Source organism: Zalophus californianus, chromosome 1 (genome assembly GCF_009762305.2).
Source record: "Zalophus californianus isolate mZalCal1 chromosome 1, mZalCal1.pri.v2, whole genome shotgun sequence".
NCBI lineage: Eukaryota > Metazoa > Chordata > Mammalia > Carnivora > Otariidae > Zalophus > Zalophus californianus.
This window is the reverse complement of record NC_045595.1, coordinates 109,720,038-109,738,368: the sequence shown is the minus strand read 5'-3', so window position 1 is coordinate 109,738,368 and position 18,331 is coordinate 109,720,038. Positions and strand designations below refer to the sequence as shown.

Below are 18,331 nucleotides of genomic sequence, written 5' to 3'. Positions count from 1 at the left end.
TCCCCAACCCCCCCGGCCGTTTCGCATTACCATTTTGATCTTAGACGGAAGAACATGGTGAGAAATTGCTTATTGGGGGCAGTAACTGAGACTGTACTCCCACTGAATAAAATATATTTCCTTGGAGGTGAGATATTTTTAAAAAATTCAGTCCGGTGCTTGCTCTTGAGTATTAAGGTTACAGACTTGTGCTTCCTTTATGCAGGTGGTGAGTGGGATGTGTGCAAACTCGAGCACCTGTGTCCTCCTTATGGCATGTTTGTGAAAAGAGATGAGCTCCAACATGGACCGAAGTAAAATGCCAATGAAAAGAAACAAAGGCTTTCCCAGAGGGGGTGATTGTTTTTCCAGTTGCCCCTCAGTTTTGGTCACTTCTGGGGTTAATCTGCAGGGAATGTTTCAAGAAGCCTTGAGGGGAACCAGTCAGATTTCTCAAGCCTCCTGTTAAACATGTCATTTTCCTTTTCTTGAAATTGTGAGTCTTGACGGCTCTGTCCCTTTCCAGAAATCCCACTTACACACAGGTTAGTATTTGGCAAGGGTACACACCTTAAGGGTTAGGTAGAAGGAGCTGCATCTTGTTGCTCATTTTTCTAAGGCTGCAGGATTTCAATATTTGGCAGCAGGATTAATATGCTTACTTGCCATTAAATAAACATTGGTTAATATCAGCATAACTAATAAAAGTTTAAAATGGAGTTACTCTTTCTGGAATAAAGTGTGGCATAAAAATACCCTAGATGAAGTACTAGGGGTACTGTCTTGCTGTACTCTACTTTTAAACAATTTGCCTTCAAGAATAGCAAATGTTTGTGAGTGGTAGAAGTTTTCAGACAATATCCTTCCACCATCAGCAAACAAAGTCAACCTAATATTACTTTCCAGATGATTAGCAAGTAACGTGCTGTTAAAGTTCTCTCCCCCCATCCCATTCATTATAAATGCCTAGATACGATGTAATCCATCTAGTTCAAGTGTTAAAAAATGTCCAATTGAGTTTTTTCCCCTTTTCTCATAATTAAAAAAAATAGAAAACTCTTAATTTTCAGGTTCAGATACTTTGTGACCCTATTTGGCGGTTTGTAACTGGCTCCAATTCCCTAATTCTCAGTGACATGTGTTTCTGCTGGTTCCAGGAGGTAAACTGCAGTTTAGCAGATCACGGGATAATGAGATTGCGAGTGCTTGGGGGAAGGCTGGGGAAAGGCAATGGGAAGGAGACAAAGGGAGGGAAGGTTGTTGGGCAGAGCCAGGATTTATAGCTGCACCAGATTCTGCATAAAAGCTGTGAAAGGTCCTTGCGTCTGTCTTCTGGATACATTTTCTCACATCATCAGTATCAATTAAACTTATTTTTAGAATCAGTCTTCTAAATAATTAGAAGGATAGACTTATAAAAATAGAATATTATAATGGTGCTTTATGTTAGCGTGCCATAATGGAATATACTGGAAAAACTCTTAATTAAATGTTTTCTATGTAATTTATTCATTTAATCCAAAAAGATTTATTGAAAACTATATATAAGGCAAGATGAATCAATCCAGAGTCCTGCCTTCAATAACCTTAGAGTCGAATTCTGAAATCATTCTAACGCTGTTTCAGGTTTTCAGAGTAGATACTTACAGTGCCCTTAAAGAGAACAGTTGATTTAGTCTTGAGCAATCACACATCTAGATTCAGAAACAAATGCTTAAACTTCAATTTAAAAAATACCCTGAACACTGTTTTTGAGCATTTTAGATAAAAAATATATATAGTAAGAAGCATTGTGTGCACCTATTTTTTTTTTTTTTTTTTTTTACATTTTTGTAGTACAGACTGGGACCTAAAACTTACTGTCTTCACAAGTGCAGCACTGAGTTTGGGAGGAACAGGAAAACCCTGTAATTCTCAGGTTTCTTAGATGAAGATAAGGTGAGTGATTCAGTAGTCCTTTGTTCTCGTTCCATGTTTCGTGACATCATAAACCTCCTGCAGCTCCCTTCTAAGAATAGTGTTGGTCCGCACGCTTGAAGGATCATGACTGTTATTTCTCTGGGGAAAAAAAAGAGAGATGTAAAATTATGATAGAAGGATGAAAGGAATACAGTAGGGCATTTACACATTTTAACTTTTGAGCTGGCATACTTCTAGGCATTTTTAGTGAGTTTAGACTCTATTGAAATCCACTAGAGCCATGACACCTCCCCTGGCATAATACTGACCAATATTGACAAACTCTTCCTCTTTAGTAGAACACAGAAGGGTAGGGAGGTGGTAGTCTCTTTTTTTCCCTACCACCTCATGGGTTTAACAACAGTATCAGTTCAGAGAATCTTGCTGAAGAGCATCCCTATTTGGTTATTGCTCTTTGTCTAGGAAAATCAGATTCAGCTGTGAAGTGTGGACCAAGTGGTGCAGAACTCATTACTTTGAACAATGCCGCCTCGGCCTGGGAAGCATGTTTTCTCTTCTAACTCGTAGGGGCTTATTCCAGGCTGGCTTTGCTCACAAGGAAAATCATTTAGACACAGTTCAGTGGACACTCACTCACATCTCTTTGACATCCATGACCATTTTTGTTTAAGGAGAAATCGAGGACTGCTGTGGTAGGGTGTGCCGAATTAGAAGTGCATTTTAAGAAGTCCACGAAGAAGTTTACACAGCTTTGTCTTATTATCATCAGAGTCTGTGTCTTCTGTGCTTCAAAGTAGAAGAGGACAGGATGGGTGCAGAGGAAACACCAGGAGAACTTTTATAGCAAAGTTAAAAACATTCTCACCGGCTCTGTATTTTGGATGCACTAAGCTAAGCACCTGTACCTCACTATAGTCATAAGATTACAGAGCCAGTTTCTGATTTCTAATAATCCTGCTGTTTCCGGGAAATCAAGGGCAGGCTCCTATGAAATCCTTGCTCTGGACTTGAAATTACTATCATTGTACAGGTAAAATGGTCAACAGCAATGTCATATGATTTAATCTAATTTCATTGGGTGCCAAAAAGTGGGCACCTTTTGATTATATATTTGGTTATACACATGTGTATCGCTTACGAACACATGGCTTGCATATATGAAAAAGAGTCTTTTTTCACTTAGTATCTATTTTGGCCTGAGGAATTCTGGCATCATTATGATTTAATATAATGGGGAACAGTTTTTCTGGCTATTTATTTAGTAAATATCTTAAGGAGTTCTGGAAGAAAAGGAGAAAATGAACATTAATATGTTCCAACCACATGCCTAGACATTTACTGTCTCTTTAAAGCCCACAATAATCAAGAGGCAGGAATTATGTAACTGATGAGACTCACAGAGGCTTGTTTCTTTGCCCAAGATCTAAGCCAGCGTAGAACAGACTTGGAATTTGAGGTCTTTCTGCCTATACGTTCTATCGTATCATGTTGCCGCTCAGGAAACAAAGACTAAATTTACAAAAAATACGGAGTTGGTTTTCTTTTCAGACTCACAATTCTATCCAAAGTACGGATAGCTAGAAATGTTTCTGATCGGCTTCTTGGTGAGTGGAGAAGTTGCATTCACTATATGGAGTTGAGAAGGTTATAAATTCAGGCCTGGTTCCAGAAAAACAGTCAAGACTTTGTTTATAAACTGTGTTGGCTATTTGTTTAGAAGTGAGGGGTGTTTAGGTTCTCTTCTGCAGAGGCTTTTCCACATCAAAGTGGCCCACTTACTTATCACTTCTGGATTGTTGTCAAATTGCGGTGGGTCTAAGAGGACCCCTCATGATCTTAATGTGTGTTTTCTGGCATCCCAAGACTTAGATATTGGCTTTATCGTATATAACCTTTGTCCACCTATTTCCTTGAAATAGTATTGAGAGACTTACTGCTGGAATGAACCAGAGGGTGTCTTCCAAATTAGAGATCAGAATTATTTGGATAGTTGCTGAAAATTTATGAACTTAAGCTGGAGTTTTGGTGCTCCTAAGACAGCTCTGCTTTGTTGTTGGGAAATTGAAACTGGATTATACTGGGCTGGTTTCAGATTTGTAGTATTTTTGAGCTGGTTTATCCACGCAGAAACAAGCTTAGGAATGTCCACACTTACACGGCTGAGCTGGGGCTTGAACCTTGACGTTGCCCGCAGACCTCTGGTGTAGTGTCCTTGGTAGCAAACCATGCTTTAAAAGCACACCTCTCTCCCGGGCCTTCTTTACTCCCTATGTCTGATGCTAGTGGGAAAGCGAAGCTTGAGGGTTTCAGAAAATGGATGCTGGGCTCCACTTTGGAAATCAGTCTCGGCTTCAGGTACCAAACGGGACCCTGGAGGGTTCTCTGGGTTTCCCTCTTCTTGAGTCTCTGTGGCTTACCCTACTAGTGGCCTCTTTTCTCTGTGGCTGGTTCTTCTGTACTTCACAAGGGACTTAGGCACCTGTCCAGCTGTTCAGATGCCAATGAATGATCAATTCCCACCGAAAGGCAGAAGGATTTAGATTAGCGCTAGCATATGTAGGTTACTGATTAACTCATCTGAGGCAATCCTGGTTTCTTTTCATCTGCCTTTGCTTCCTTGTTGCTAATCCACAAGAACCAAACCTTCGAATTCAGCTTCCTACTTCCCTCTTCTCTCCCTCTTCAGTTTCACTGAAGGCCCCTCTGAACCGTGGAACAGAACAGGTCTCCAGGGGGTGTTAATGTTACCTCTGCAAAACTACTTTGAAGATCTATACAGTTTTTTTCAGGAATCAGAATCGTGGACCAGAAACTCAGTGAGTTGATTTGTCGTGTAATTGTATGCAATTTAGTTTTGTAGATCTTTTTTTTTTTATTCCAAACAACTCTTTCTTAACTTTGAGTGATATGGGAGATATTGAAAAGAAACATCTTTTTTTTAAGATTTTATTTATTTATTTGACAGAAAGAGAGACACAGCGAGAGAGGGAACACAAGCAGGGGCAGTGGGAGAGGGAGAAGCAGGCTTCCCGCTGAGCAGGGAGCCTGATGTGGGGCTCGATCCCAGGACCCTGGGATCATGACCTGAGCCAAACGCAGACGCTTAACGACTGAGCCACCCAGGCGCCCAAGAAACTTATCTTTTTAAAAGAGATTTCTTTATAGAAAAGAGTAATGTGTTCATATAAGGAGTTAAAATTATGTAAAGATCCCTTGATTTTGATATCAATTTAAAGACTTGGTTCCATACAACCATTTGTGTAAAAGAGAAGAAAAGGGAAGGTTGAGGAAAAAAAAAGGGAGGATTTCCTTGTATGCATATAGAATATCTCTGGAAGAATATATATGAAACTAATAATGTTGGTTGCTCGGAGACAGTTATCAGGTAAACTATTATTGTATACCCTTTTGTGCCTTTTGAATTTTGAAACTTAAACTTACTAAAAGTAAAAAAAGAAAGAACACTTGGGTTTCAATAATAAATAAGTAATCACATCTTGACTCCTAAGTGGTAGACGTAGGAGACTGGGAAGAAATTTTAAAGAAAAGTAATTTTTTTACTACCTTTTTTTTTTAATTCCAGTATAATTAGCATACAGTGTTATATTAGTTTCGGGTGTATAATGTAGTGATTCAACAATTCTATACATTACTCCGTGCTCATCACAATAAGTATACTCTTAATCACCTTCACCCGTTTCCCCATCCCCCCTACCTACCTCCCTTCTGGTAACCACTAATTCTCTTTACTTAAGAGTGTTTTTTAGTTTGTTCTTTTTTTCTTTTCTTTGTTGTTTGTTTTGTTTCTTAAATTCTACATGTGAGTGAAATCATATGGTATTTGTGTTTCTTTGACTTTTTTCACTTAGCATTATACCCTCTAGATCCACCCATGTTGGTGCAAATGGCAAGATTCATCCTTTTTTATGGCAGGGTAATATTCCATTGTATACATAGATACCACATCTTCTTTATGGGTTGCTTCCATAATTTGGCTGTTGTAAATAATGCTGCAATAAACATAGGGGTGCGTATATATTTTCAAATTTGTGTTTTTGTATTCTTTGTGTAAATACCCAGTAGTGGAATTACTAGATCATATGGTAATTCTGTTTGTAATTTTTTGAGGAACCTCCACACTGTTTTCCATAGTGGCTGCACCAGTTTGCATTCCCACCAACAGTACACAAGAGTTCCTTTTTCTCCACATCCTTGCCAACACTTGTTGTTTCTTATGTTTTTGACTTTAGCTGTTCTGTCAGGTGATATCTCATGGTTTTGATTTGGATTCTTTCTTACTATCTTTTTAAGTCTCACCAAAGTTTACATTTAGTAATTTTTAAAAGCAGTTTTCCTTAAGCTCTTTTGGATTTCAATAACAGGGTTGGGGAAGTTTTTTGATTTTTTTTTTTTTTTGTAGTTTTCTTCCCTCTCATAAAACATCACCTATGGGCTGCAGTCAGACTCAGTGGGCCAGTGGCACCCAGACTTGTCCCATCCCTGAGCAACTAAAACCGTCTTCTGCTGGCAGTGTGTCTATAGCGCAAAGGCTAGAAAGTACCCTCCACCCCCTGCCCCATTATTTTCTCCCATAGAGGAATCCCTGCATTGTGATTATTTTTTTATTTTCCTGAGCAGTATCTGAATGTAAATGTCAGAGGAATCTTTTATTCTCCAATTGAAAAAGAAAAAAAAGCTTGTATACAAATGTCTTATTCTGAACCCTAGCTTTTTTTGTTTGTTTGTTTTAAATGGGTTGTGAATTGGAAGTATTTTTCTGTTTACTGAGTGAGTCATTAAAATACAGTCTTGGAAGAGAGTGAACGCAAACTGTATACAAACTTCTTTTTCACTTGTCAAAAGAGAGAAATGTGAAAACTATTATTTAGCATCCAAGTTTCAGTCAAAAGCAAAAACTCAAGTCAAGACCAGTTCTCAACGCATTCTTAAATTTCTCCTCTCAAATTTGGTGAAGTAAAAAATTATCTGCTTACAAAATTCTTCCTTTTTTAAGTTTTTTTTAAAGATTTTATTTATTTATTTGACAGAGAGAGAGACAGTGAGAGAGGGAACACAGCAGGGGAGTGGGAGAGGGAGAAGCAGGCTTCCCGCCGAGCAGGGAGCCCGATGCGGGGCTCGATCCCAGGACCCCGGGATCATGACCTGAGCTGAAGGCAGACGCTTAAGGACTGAGCCACCCAGGTGCCCCCCCCTTTTTTTTAAAGTTAACTATTTTTCTTTTTCTTTTTTTTTTTTAAGTAGGTGCCATGCCCAGCCATGGAGCCCAGTAAAGGGCTTGAACTCCCAACCCTGAGATCAAGACCTGAGCTAAGATCAAGAGTCAGACACCCAACCTACTGAGCCATCCAGGCACCCCTCCCCCAAATTCTTCTTCTTTTTTCTTTTTAAAAATTGTATCTATTTATTTTAGAGATTGAGGGGGAGAGAGAGGGTGAGTGGGGGAATGGGCAGAGAGAGAGACTCTCAAGCCGACTCCACGCTGAGCCCCATGCCCCTTGATCTCATGACCCTGAGATCATGATCTGAGCCAAATCAAGAGTCGGCTGCTTGACCACCTGAGCCACCCAGGTTGCCTCCTCCAAATTCTCCTTGCTACGTTACTTTTTATTTGTTAGAAAAGAATGACTGAATAGATCATATGTTCTTATGTTTAACAATTTAAAAAACTTAGAAGGGCATCTAGTGAAAATTCTCTCTCACGTCTGTCCCTCAGCCATCCAGCTGTTTCTCTAACAGACCAACAGTATTACTGATTTCTTATGTATTTTTTTTCAAAACAATACATGTGTGTAATTATGTGTATAATATACAGAGTAGTCCCTCTTTTTTTTTTAATTTTTAAAGATTTTATTTATTTATTTGACAGAGACACAGCAAGAGAGGGAACACAAGCAGGGGGAGTGGGAGAGGGAGAAGCAGGCTTCCCGAGGAGCAGGGAGCCCGATGCGGGGCTTGATCCCAGGACCCTGGGATCATGACCTGAACCGAAGATAGACGCTTAACAACTGAGCCACCCAGGGGCCCCCAGAGTAGTCCCTCTTGTCTGCGGTTTCACTTTCCTCAGCTTTAGTAACTGGAAGCAGGAGATCCTCCTCTGACTTTTTGTCAGAAGGTGAGTCACAGCCTAACGTCTGTCACAGTGCCTACGTCACTCACCTCTCTTCATCTCCTCACATAGTCATCACGTGAGTGAGTACAGTACGAGATATTTTGAGAGACCACATGTATTACATACATAACTTTCATTACAGTCTATTGTCATAATTGTTACACTTTATTAGTTATTATTGTTAGTTTCTTACTGTGCTTAATTTATACATTAAGCTTTATCATAGGTCTGTATAGGGGAGAAAACGTTGTAGGTAAGAGCCCATAGTAGGTATATCCACCATTTTAGGCATCCACTGGGAGTCTTGAACATCTTTTGTGTGGATAAGGGGGGGACTGCTCTATATGCAAATACATATAGATGCTTTTTTCCTCCTCTTAAAAATAGTAGTGCACTAGTCACTTGATTTTGCATTTTTCTTGTAACAATGTAGTTTATCATTCTATATCAGTCTATAGAGCTTCTTAATTCTTTTTTAAAAAAATTATTTCTTTAGAGCAGTTTTAGTTCAGAGGAAAATTGAGGGGAAGGTACAGAGATTTCTCACATACTCCCTGTCTCCACCTGTGCACTCCCTCCCCCATTATCAACGTTCCCCACCAGAGTGGTACATTTATTACAATTGATGAACCTACATTGACATCATTATCACCAAAAGTTCATGGTTTACCTTACGATTCACTCTTGGTGTTGTAAATTCTATGAGTTTGGACAAAGGTATAATAACATGTTCCCATCATTATGATTTTGTACAGAATATTTTCACTATTGTAAAAATCCTGTGCTCTGCCTTTTCATCTCTCCTCCACCCTTCAATTTCTGGCAACCGCTGATCTGATTTTTTTCACTGTTTTGTCTTTTTCAGAATGTCAGATGGTTGAAATCCTATAAAATGTAGCCTTTTCAGATTGGCATCTTTACTCAGTAATATGCATTTAAGGTTCTTCCATGTTTTTTCATGGCTTGACAGCTCATTTCATTTTAGCACCAAATAATATTCCATTGTCTGAATGGACACAGTTTGTTTACCCATTTACTTGCTGAAGCACGTCTTGGTTGCTTCCAAATTTTGGCATTTATGAATACAGCTGCTATAAATACGTGCAGGTTTTTCTGTGAATATAGTTTCTTTCTAAAGATCTTATTTATTGGGGCGCCCGGGTGGCTCAGTCGTTAAGCGTCTGCCTTCGGCTGGGGTCATGATCTCGGGGTCCTGGGATCGAGTCCCACGTCGGGCTCCCTGCTCCACGGGGAGCCTGCTTCTCCCTCCCTCACTGCCCCTGCTTGTGTTCCCTCTCTCTGTGTCTCTCTCTGTCAAATAGATGAATAAAATCTTAAAAAAAAAAAAGATTTATTTGTCAGAGAGTGAGAGAGCACAAGCAGGGGGAGTGGCAGGCAGAGGGAGAAGCAGGCTCCCTGGAGTCCGATGTGAGGCTCGATCCCAGAGGACCCTGGGGGATCATGACCTGAGCCGAAGACGCTTAACGACTGAGCTACCCAGGCGCCCCACTGTGAACATAAGTTTTTAACCCTTTTGGGTAAATAACAAGGAGCACGACTGCAGAATTGTATGGTAAGAGTATCTTCAGTTTTGTAAGAAACCACCAAAACTGTTCCAAAGTGACTATACCATACTACTTCCTACCAGCAATGAATGAGAGTTCCTGTGTTCCATATCCTTGCCAGCATTTGGTGTTGTCAGTGTTCTGGATTTTGGCCCCTCTAATAGTTATGTAGTGGTATCTCATCATTATTTTAATTTTCATTTCCTTGATGACATATAGGGATCATCTTTTCATATGCCTATTTGCCATCTCTATATCTTCTTTGGCTGGTGCCTGTTAAGATCTTTGGCCCATTTTTAGTTGGATTATTTTCTTGTGTTTTGAGTTTTTTGTGTATTGTGGATAATACTCCTTTTTCAGTTGTGCCTTTTTTTTTTAAGATTTTATTTATTTATTTGACAGAGAGAGGGAACACAAGCAGAGGGGTGGGAGAGGGAGAAGCAGGCTTCCCGCGGAGCAAGGAGATACAGGGCTCGATCCCAGGACCCTGGGATCATGACCTAAGCTGAAGGCACACGCTTAACGACTGAGCCACCCAGGCGCCCCTTATCAATTCGTTCTTTCATGGACAGGGCTTTTGGTGTTGTATCTAAAATGTCATTGTCATGCTCAAGGTCATCTGAGTTTTCTCCTGTGTCACCTTCTAGGAGTTAAAAGTTTTGCATTTTACATTTAGATCTGTAATTTTGAGTTAATTTTTGTGAAGGATGTAAGGTCTTTGTCTGGATTCGTTTTTTTACATGTGGGTGTCCACTTATTCCAGCACCATTTGAAAAGACTGGTTTTGCTCCATGGTATTGCCATTGTTCTTTGTCAAAGATCAGTTGATTCTATTTTTTTTCTTAGTGAGCTCTATATCCAATGTGGGGCTTGAACACATGACCCCAAGATCAAGAGTTGCATGCTCTACTGACTGAGCCAGCCAGGTGCCCCAATCAGTTGATTCTATTTATGTGGGTCTATTTCTGCACTGTCTATTCTGTTCCATCAGTCTGTTTATTTTTTTGCCAATTCCAGACAGTCTTTCTTAATTGTTGTAGCTTTAGAGTATGTCTTGAAGCTGAATAGTGTCGGTCTTCCAAATTTGTTCTTTTTCAATATTGTGTTGGATCTGCTGGGTTCTTTAATTGTTTTAATGGCTGCATATTTTCCACCAAATGGGTATACTGAAATTTTTAAAAATATTTTATTTTTAAGTAATCTCTATACCCAGTATGGGGCGTGAACTCACAACTCTGAGATAAAGAATCACATCTTCTGTGGACTGAGCCAGCCAGGCACCTCTGGATGTACTAAAATTTAACCAGATTAATGGACAGTTAGGTTGCTTCTGATATTTTGAAAACAATGGTGCAATGATTCACCTTAAATATATACCATATTACACATGTCTAAGTACAGCTATAAGATATATTTTTGGAAGTAGAATTGCTAAGTTAAAAGTATGTACACTTGTAATTTTGATAAATATTGCCAAATTGGCCTCCATAGAATTTGTATGTTTTTTACTCTTACCAGAAATGTATTACAATAACAATATCTCCACACTCTTATCAACACAGTTTGTCACCAAACTGTTGATTTTTGCTAATCTGATAGGTAAAAATTAGCATCTTGGTATAGATGAAACTTGCTTTTCTCGTACTCTCTTAGGGGTGTGCAGAGTGTCACGGTAAAAGGTGTCACTTCATTTTTTCCAGTAGAGATCAAAAGATCTACTTTGAAAAAGAAACACATGAGGGGCGCCTGGGTGGCTCAGTTATTAAGCGTCTGCCTTCGGCTCAGGTCTTGGTCCCAGGATCCTGGGATCAAGCCCTGCATCGGGCTCCCTGCTCAGCGGGAAGCCTGCTTCTCCCTCTCCCACTCCCCCCGCTTGTGTTCCCTCTCTAGCTCTCTCTCTCTCTCTGTGTCAAATAAATAAACAAAATCTTTAAAAAAAAAAGAAACAAATTAATAGTTTTTTTTATTACTGCCTTGTAGAAGAGCAGGGTCAGCACATTTAACTTTTCTTAGATAATGTGCATTTAGTTGCCTTTCAAATCTCAATGTTTCCCTTATCTCCCTAGGGCTAGGAGAGTTATTCTTTTTTGTTTTTTTTTTAAGATTTTATTTATTTTTCAGAGAGAGAGAGAGAGAGTGTGAGCATAAGCAGGGGGAGCAGCAGAGGGAAAGGGAGAAGCAGGCTCCCTGCTGAGCAGGGAGCCCGATGCGGGACTTGATCCCAGAATCCTGGGATCATGACCTGAACCTAAGGCAGACGCTTAAGTGACTGAGCTACCCAGGCGCCCCGAGAGTTATTCTTTGATTCCCGAAAGCACCTCCTGTCATACATGCTGGCGGGATGGTATGAACATCATATAGATTGGCTGTGGCCCTGCTTGGTTCCAGTCCTTGGAATTGAAGCTAGCTTGAATTCCTTATTGTCCTTTGTGGCTGCATAGGTTCTTATCTCCTAGCATTACTGAAGGAAAAGAGGAAATGTTGGACATTCAGACTTCAGTGGATTCTGATGCTGTTTGCTTGGATACTCAGGAGATCCCTGCTCTTCCTTGAATGGAGGTGAGATTCTCATGGAATAATGGAAGATTCTGAGGGCAGCTGTGAACAAGACCCAGCCACTAGAATATTGTATCCCCACTCCAGTTCTCATGATTTTAAAGTGAACATATTAGGTATTCAAGGGGAGGAAACTATGCAAGAGAATATAGTAAATGAAAACATAGAGGCCAGTGACAACCAGGAGTTAATTGCAATATCTTTAATCTTTTTTTGTAGTAGTTTAAGAAAAAACCCACCAAAATCCACATTACAAATTTCATTTAAGGAATTTATAATACTGTTTGGTTTTATTTCCCAATTTTTCTCATTAGTGTTTTCTGTGACACCTTTCTTTAGATGACAACTTCAGACAAGTTGGTTATTGGTTAGACTTAAGAAGAAAGAAGAACTTACAAGCTTGAAGCGATCAGTTAATGTGAAGTTCAGTGGATGTATTTAACTTGCAATATCTTCACTAGCTTCCTGTTTTTCCCAGAGCTGCTATTTTTTTTGTTTTGTTTTTTAAGATTTATTTATTGGGGCACCGGGGTGGCTCATCCGATTGAGTGACTGACTTTTGATTTCAGCTTAGGTTGTGATCTCAGGGTTGTGGGATTCTCACTCTCCCTCTCCCTCTGTCCCTCCCTGCTTGTGCACGTGTTATCTCTAAAAGAAAATAAATAACAAAATAAAATTAAAAAGGATTTATTTATTTTAGAGAGAGAGAGAACGTGCGTGCACATGCGTGTGTGGGGGAGGGGCAGAGAGAGAGGGAGGGGAGAATCCCAAGCAGAGCCACCCCCCAACCCCAGCCAAGCGTGGAGCCGGTCATTGGGGTTTGTTCCCATGATCCCGAGATCACGACTTGAGCCTAAATCAAGAGTCCTGGTGCTTAACCGACTGAGTCACCCAGGCACCCCCCCAGAGCTTCTTAAGAATTAAGATTTCAGGGGTGCCTGGGTGGCTTAGTCAGTTGAGTGTCTGCCTTTACAGGTCATGATCCCAGGGTCCTGGGATTGAGCCCCACATGGGCCTCCCTGCTCAGCAGGGGAGTCTGTTTCTTCCTCTGCCACTGCCACTCCCCCTGCTTGTGCTCTCTCACTCTCTCTCAAATCAATAAATAAAATCTTAAAAGAAAAAAGAATTAAGATTTCAGCTCATGAAAAGGCTGATTTGCCACAACTTCAAAATATTTGGCTAGATTTTTTTTATGCTCTCTTGAGCTTGACTGTGCTTATGACCAACTCAGGTTTAATATCCTGTCTCCTTTTGTAACTATTGCTTTGAGGACTTTTTATATTTCCTTCTTAAAATTTCTTTGAAATTCTTGGGGTGCCTGGGAGGCTCAGTTGTTAAGCATCTGCCTTCGGCTCAGGTCATGATCCCAGGGTCCTGGGATCCAGCCCCGCATCAGGCGCCCTGCTCAGCCGGAAGCCTGCTTCTCCCTCTCCCACTCCCCCTGCTTGTGTTTCCTCTCTCGCTGTGTCTCTCTCTGTCAAATAAATAAATAAAATCTTAAAAAATTTTTTTTTCTTATATCTGCATATAGCAGGAACTTTCTGTTAATCAGTTAGAGGGTTAACAACATCTCTGCTGGCTTTAGAGAAACTAAACTTTCACTTTATTACTATTATCTTAGGCTAAAATCTTTATAAAATGTCTTAGTATTGCCATTATCCTTCTAAAGAGAGGTCTTTCTCAGGGCTTGCATTCTGAATAATTTATGTTTAAAACGTCCTTGGTGAAATGTTATTTTTACCAGTTTCCTTATATGTTCTTTGTTATATCACATTGCATTTAAACAGCATACTAATAATGTATGTTAGTAATTTTTACCTGGATAACTGAGAGCAGTATTTTGGGCATCTACCGTTCCTTTCTACTAAGATGTCCTTTCCACCTAACCCTCCCTTACCTTCTTCCCTCTTTTATTATTATTATTATTTTTTAAGATTATATTTTATTTATTTGTCAGAGAGAGAGAGATAGAGCGTGAGCATAAGCAGGGGGAGTGGCAGGCAGAGGGAGAAGCAGGCTCCCCACTGAGCAGGGAGCCCGGATGCGGGACTCCATCCCAGGACCCTGGGGTTATGGCCTGAGCCAAAGGCAGATGCTTAAACTACTGAGCCACCCAGGTGTTCCTTATTATTATTTTCTTAATTATTTCTTAAGTATGCTCTACGCCCAGTGTGGGGCTTGGACTCAAGACCCCCAAATCAGGAGTCACATACTCTACCAACTGAGCCAACCACTTGCCCCTCCTCTTCCCTCTTTTAAACCAACTGATCCTTTGAGATCGGGCTCTATCCAGGCACTCTTTCCTGACTGCCTTGGTTTCTTTTTTTCAACTCCTACAGTATGCTTCATTTGCCGTCTTTCATATATCCTGCCCTTTTCTGTGTAGGTTTTCTAGCAATCATTTTTGTTTCTCTGTATGTCCCGTTTTCCCATCTGGACTGTTAGTTTTTTTTTTTAATTAATTTTTAATTTAATTTTTTTAAGTAATCTCTACTGTCAACGTGTGGCTCGAACTCATGAACCCCAAGATCAAGAAGTGCATGCTCTACCAACTAAGCCAGCCAGGCTCCACTGGATTGTTAGTTTCTTGATGGCTGGTACTATGTTTAGACATCACTCCATCCCCTCAGTATCTATAGTGCCCATTGTAGGGTCCAGAGCATACTTGTGGGTTATTAGATTCATAAACTGATTGGGGGCAGTTTATAGCCTTTTGCATCTTAAAGGCCCCTGGACTCCTAGTTTTGGGCAAAAAAGGGGATGCACTTTGCTGCTTGCCCTGCTGTCTTAATTGGGAAGGAGAAGGAATGTTGACTGGAGGTTTAATTGACCAGTTGAAAGTAGATCTCTTATTGGAGGTACAGTCATTGCTAGGTGGAAGGGGTTGGGAAAGCAGGCAAATATGAGAATCCAACACATTCCCTGTGATAAGTAAGCTTCCTTCTTTCATTGTTGGGTGTGGAAGTAGAAGAAGAGGGTAAGGTGAACTCAGGAAAACTGGGAGATCTGCCCCTCTTTGGGAATGCCTTTTCTGAGAATTTTGGGCATCCTTATATATGAAGGAATTGGGGGCAGAGCTATTCTGAAGTCCATTTTCAATATTTAAAAAGTTTGGAAATTTCTGGTTTAGAGACTATTAGTATGAATCAAGCCTTTTTAGGTGTTAGAGCTACACATAGTAGATGAAATTAGAATTGTAAACAAAACAAAACAAAACATCTGGGGCACCTGGGTGGCTCGGTCGGTTAAGCGTCTGCCTTTGGCTCAAGTCATGATCTCAAGGTCCTGGGATCTAGCCCTGCACTGGACTCCCTGCTCAGCGGGAAGCCTGCTTCTCCCTCTCCCACTCCCCCTGCTTGTGTTCCCTCTGTCGCTGTGTCTCTCTCTGTCAAATAAATAAATAAAATCTTAAAATAAAAAAAAGAAAATAGGAAAGCCTGGATTTCATTAGTGACTCTGTCCTACCTAGTAGCATGTGCCATTCTCTTTATCTTTCTGTCTTTCCCTCTCTTATGTTATTTATTGAGAAGCAAAATTACATGGATCTTAAGAGTGCAATCTTTGGGAAAAAAAGTGCGGTTTTTGGAGTTAGATTTTTTTGACTTTAAATCCCAGTGTTGTCACTTGATAGGTGTGGACCTTAAGTCATTGCTTAACATCTCTGTGTTTCTGAAAAATGGGCCCTTAGGATCATTGAAAGGATTAAATAAAATAATACAAAATATTTACCACAATACCTGGCACGTAGGAAGTGTTAAAATATCAGCAGTTATTACAAAGTGACAGGCACCGAATTAATACATTTTTGGGCTAGATCAAGTCCTGATTTGGCTGTCGAACTCCAAGGCTCTGTGGCTTTAAATGTGAATTCCCAGTGTTGAGTTCTCTTTCTAGCAACATGGTTTACCAACACTCTGACTGAAATAATTTAAAGGTGCTGGATACAATGGAATGTTAAATGCAATGAACCAGTATGAGAGTAATGAATATTTAGGCCAAAAGCTAAGTGAGGAGGGATCTATTGCAAAGAAGCTGGCTTTTTCCTTGAGGGCATTTGCCAAACCAGTTTAACTTGTACTTCTTTTTTCATGGTCTTGAGGACACAAGGGATAAGAGACTAGGTAAGACATCTGAGTGGACCCTTTGGTTATAAACCTGGGACTCGGGTGAATTAGAGTGAAAAACAAAAAACTCCTCTCTCTTTCAAACTGTTTAAGACTGTAAGAAAAATCACCTATCAAAAACTCTGGTTCTGAATAAATGCTTGATATTTGGTCCTGAGAATTTGTGAATCTATACCAGCTCTAATACAGATGTGTATGTAGAATTGCAATAACTAGGTGGTCAGAAAAAACCTCAAGATGAAAATTTGATTTAAAGGAGTTCCTATAGGGTGACTGGCTGGTTCAGTTGATAGAATATGGGACTCTTAATCTCAGGGTTGTGAGTTCAAGCCCCATGTTGGGCATGGAGCCTACTAAAAAAAAAAAAAAGCCTACATTGCAAGTGTCCCTGGTACTGCGCAAAAGTCAATTTCCACCTTTCTTTTGGAGGAATCTATTTTTGTCCTAGACTTCAGAGAATCCCCATCAATACAATTTGAACAAAAATAAGCATTTCATAGTAAAAAAAAATGACTAAAAACAAGATGTGAGCTGAAAAATAAGAAACTGTAAAGGTGAACCAACCTATTTGAAAAACAACCATACAGAGCTTGAAAAAATAAAGATAGAATAATTGAAAATCAGAACTCAGTGAATGGATTTAACAATAGACTAATTCAGGCCGAATAGGGAAATAGTTAACTGAATGGTCCATCTGAAGAAAATTTCCAGTGGTAACACAGAAAGGCAAAGTGATGAAAAACCCCAAAGAAAGGTCAACGGTGTGGAAGTTGGAGAATTCAGGTCCCACACGAGTTTATAGTTTCAGAAAGAGAAGAGAGAAAATGAGAGGAGACAACATTTAAAAGATAATGCCTGAGAATTTTCAAGGACCAAGAAAACACATCACTGCCCATAATTCATGAAGTCACATGAATCCTAATCATGAGTAAAAAGACTTCCACACATAGATAAGATATAATTAAATTGTAGAACATACAAGATAGAGAAGATCTTAAACAAGGTCAGAAAGGAGAGGCAGTTTATCTTTAAAGACATAAGGGGCACCTGGGTGGCTCAGTCAGTTAAGTGTCTGCCTTCAGCTCAGGTGATGATCTCAGGGTCCTGGGATCGAGTCCCGCTTTGGGCTCCCTGCTCAGCGGGGAGCCTGCTTCTCCCTCTCCCTCTGCCGCTCCCCCTCCTAATGCTCTCTCTCAAATAAATAAATAAAATCTTAAAAAAAATAAAGACATGATAAATTATCCTGATAATGCAGCAACAGAAGATAGAAGAGAATAAAATATTATCTTTCTTGTACTGACAGAAATTAACTGTCAGTTTAGAATTTTATTTCCATTAAAAATATCTTTAAAAAATGAGAGCAGAGACTTTGCAGACTTCACAAAAACCTAGAGTTTGTTCTAGCAGATTGTCACTAAAAGCGTATACTTTAGGCAGAGGAAAATTATTCCCAGATGGATGGCCTCAGAAACAAAAAGTAATGAAGAGCAAAGAAAGGGAAAAATTTGTAAGTTAAAGCACATTACTGATTGGATAAAATAATAGTGTCTTCAGTGGGAACTAGAAAAAATAAATGACGTAAGTTGGAGAAGTAAAAGGAGTTACTTTTTTTTTTTTTAAGATTTTATTCATTCATTTGACAGAGAGAGAGACACAGCGAGAGAGGGAACACAAGCAGGGGGAGTGGGAGAGGGAGAAGGGGGCTTCCCGCTGAGCAGGGAGCCCGCGGCGGGGCTTGATCCCAGGACCCTGCGATCATCACCTGAGCCGAAGGCAGACACCTAACAACTGAGCCACCCAGGCACCCCAAAAGGAGTTAATATCTTATAAAGTTCCTGCATAGTTTGGGAGGAAGTTAGAGATACTGGTTAAATTTAGATCTTGATTAGTGAAGTATGCATGTTAAAATTTCTGAAGCAACCACTAAAAATGACTGAACAACTTTCTAGCTAATGGGGAAAATTGAAATGAGCTGATAGACATGAAAATCACTATATCTCAAAACTGCATAATATGGATTTTTTTCAAACACACATAGAACATTTATAAAAAGTGAC

The 18,331-nt window shown here is 39.9% G+C and overlaps 1 protein-coding gene across 4 annotated transcripts in view; it reads left to right on the top strand.

Annotated features, from left to right (window-relative positions):
- PLCH1 (phospholipase C eta 1) overlaps positions 1-18,331 on the top strand; it is a 201,259-nt gene that overhangs the window by 1,161 nt on the left and 181,767 nt on the right. The window lies entirely within an intron of this gene.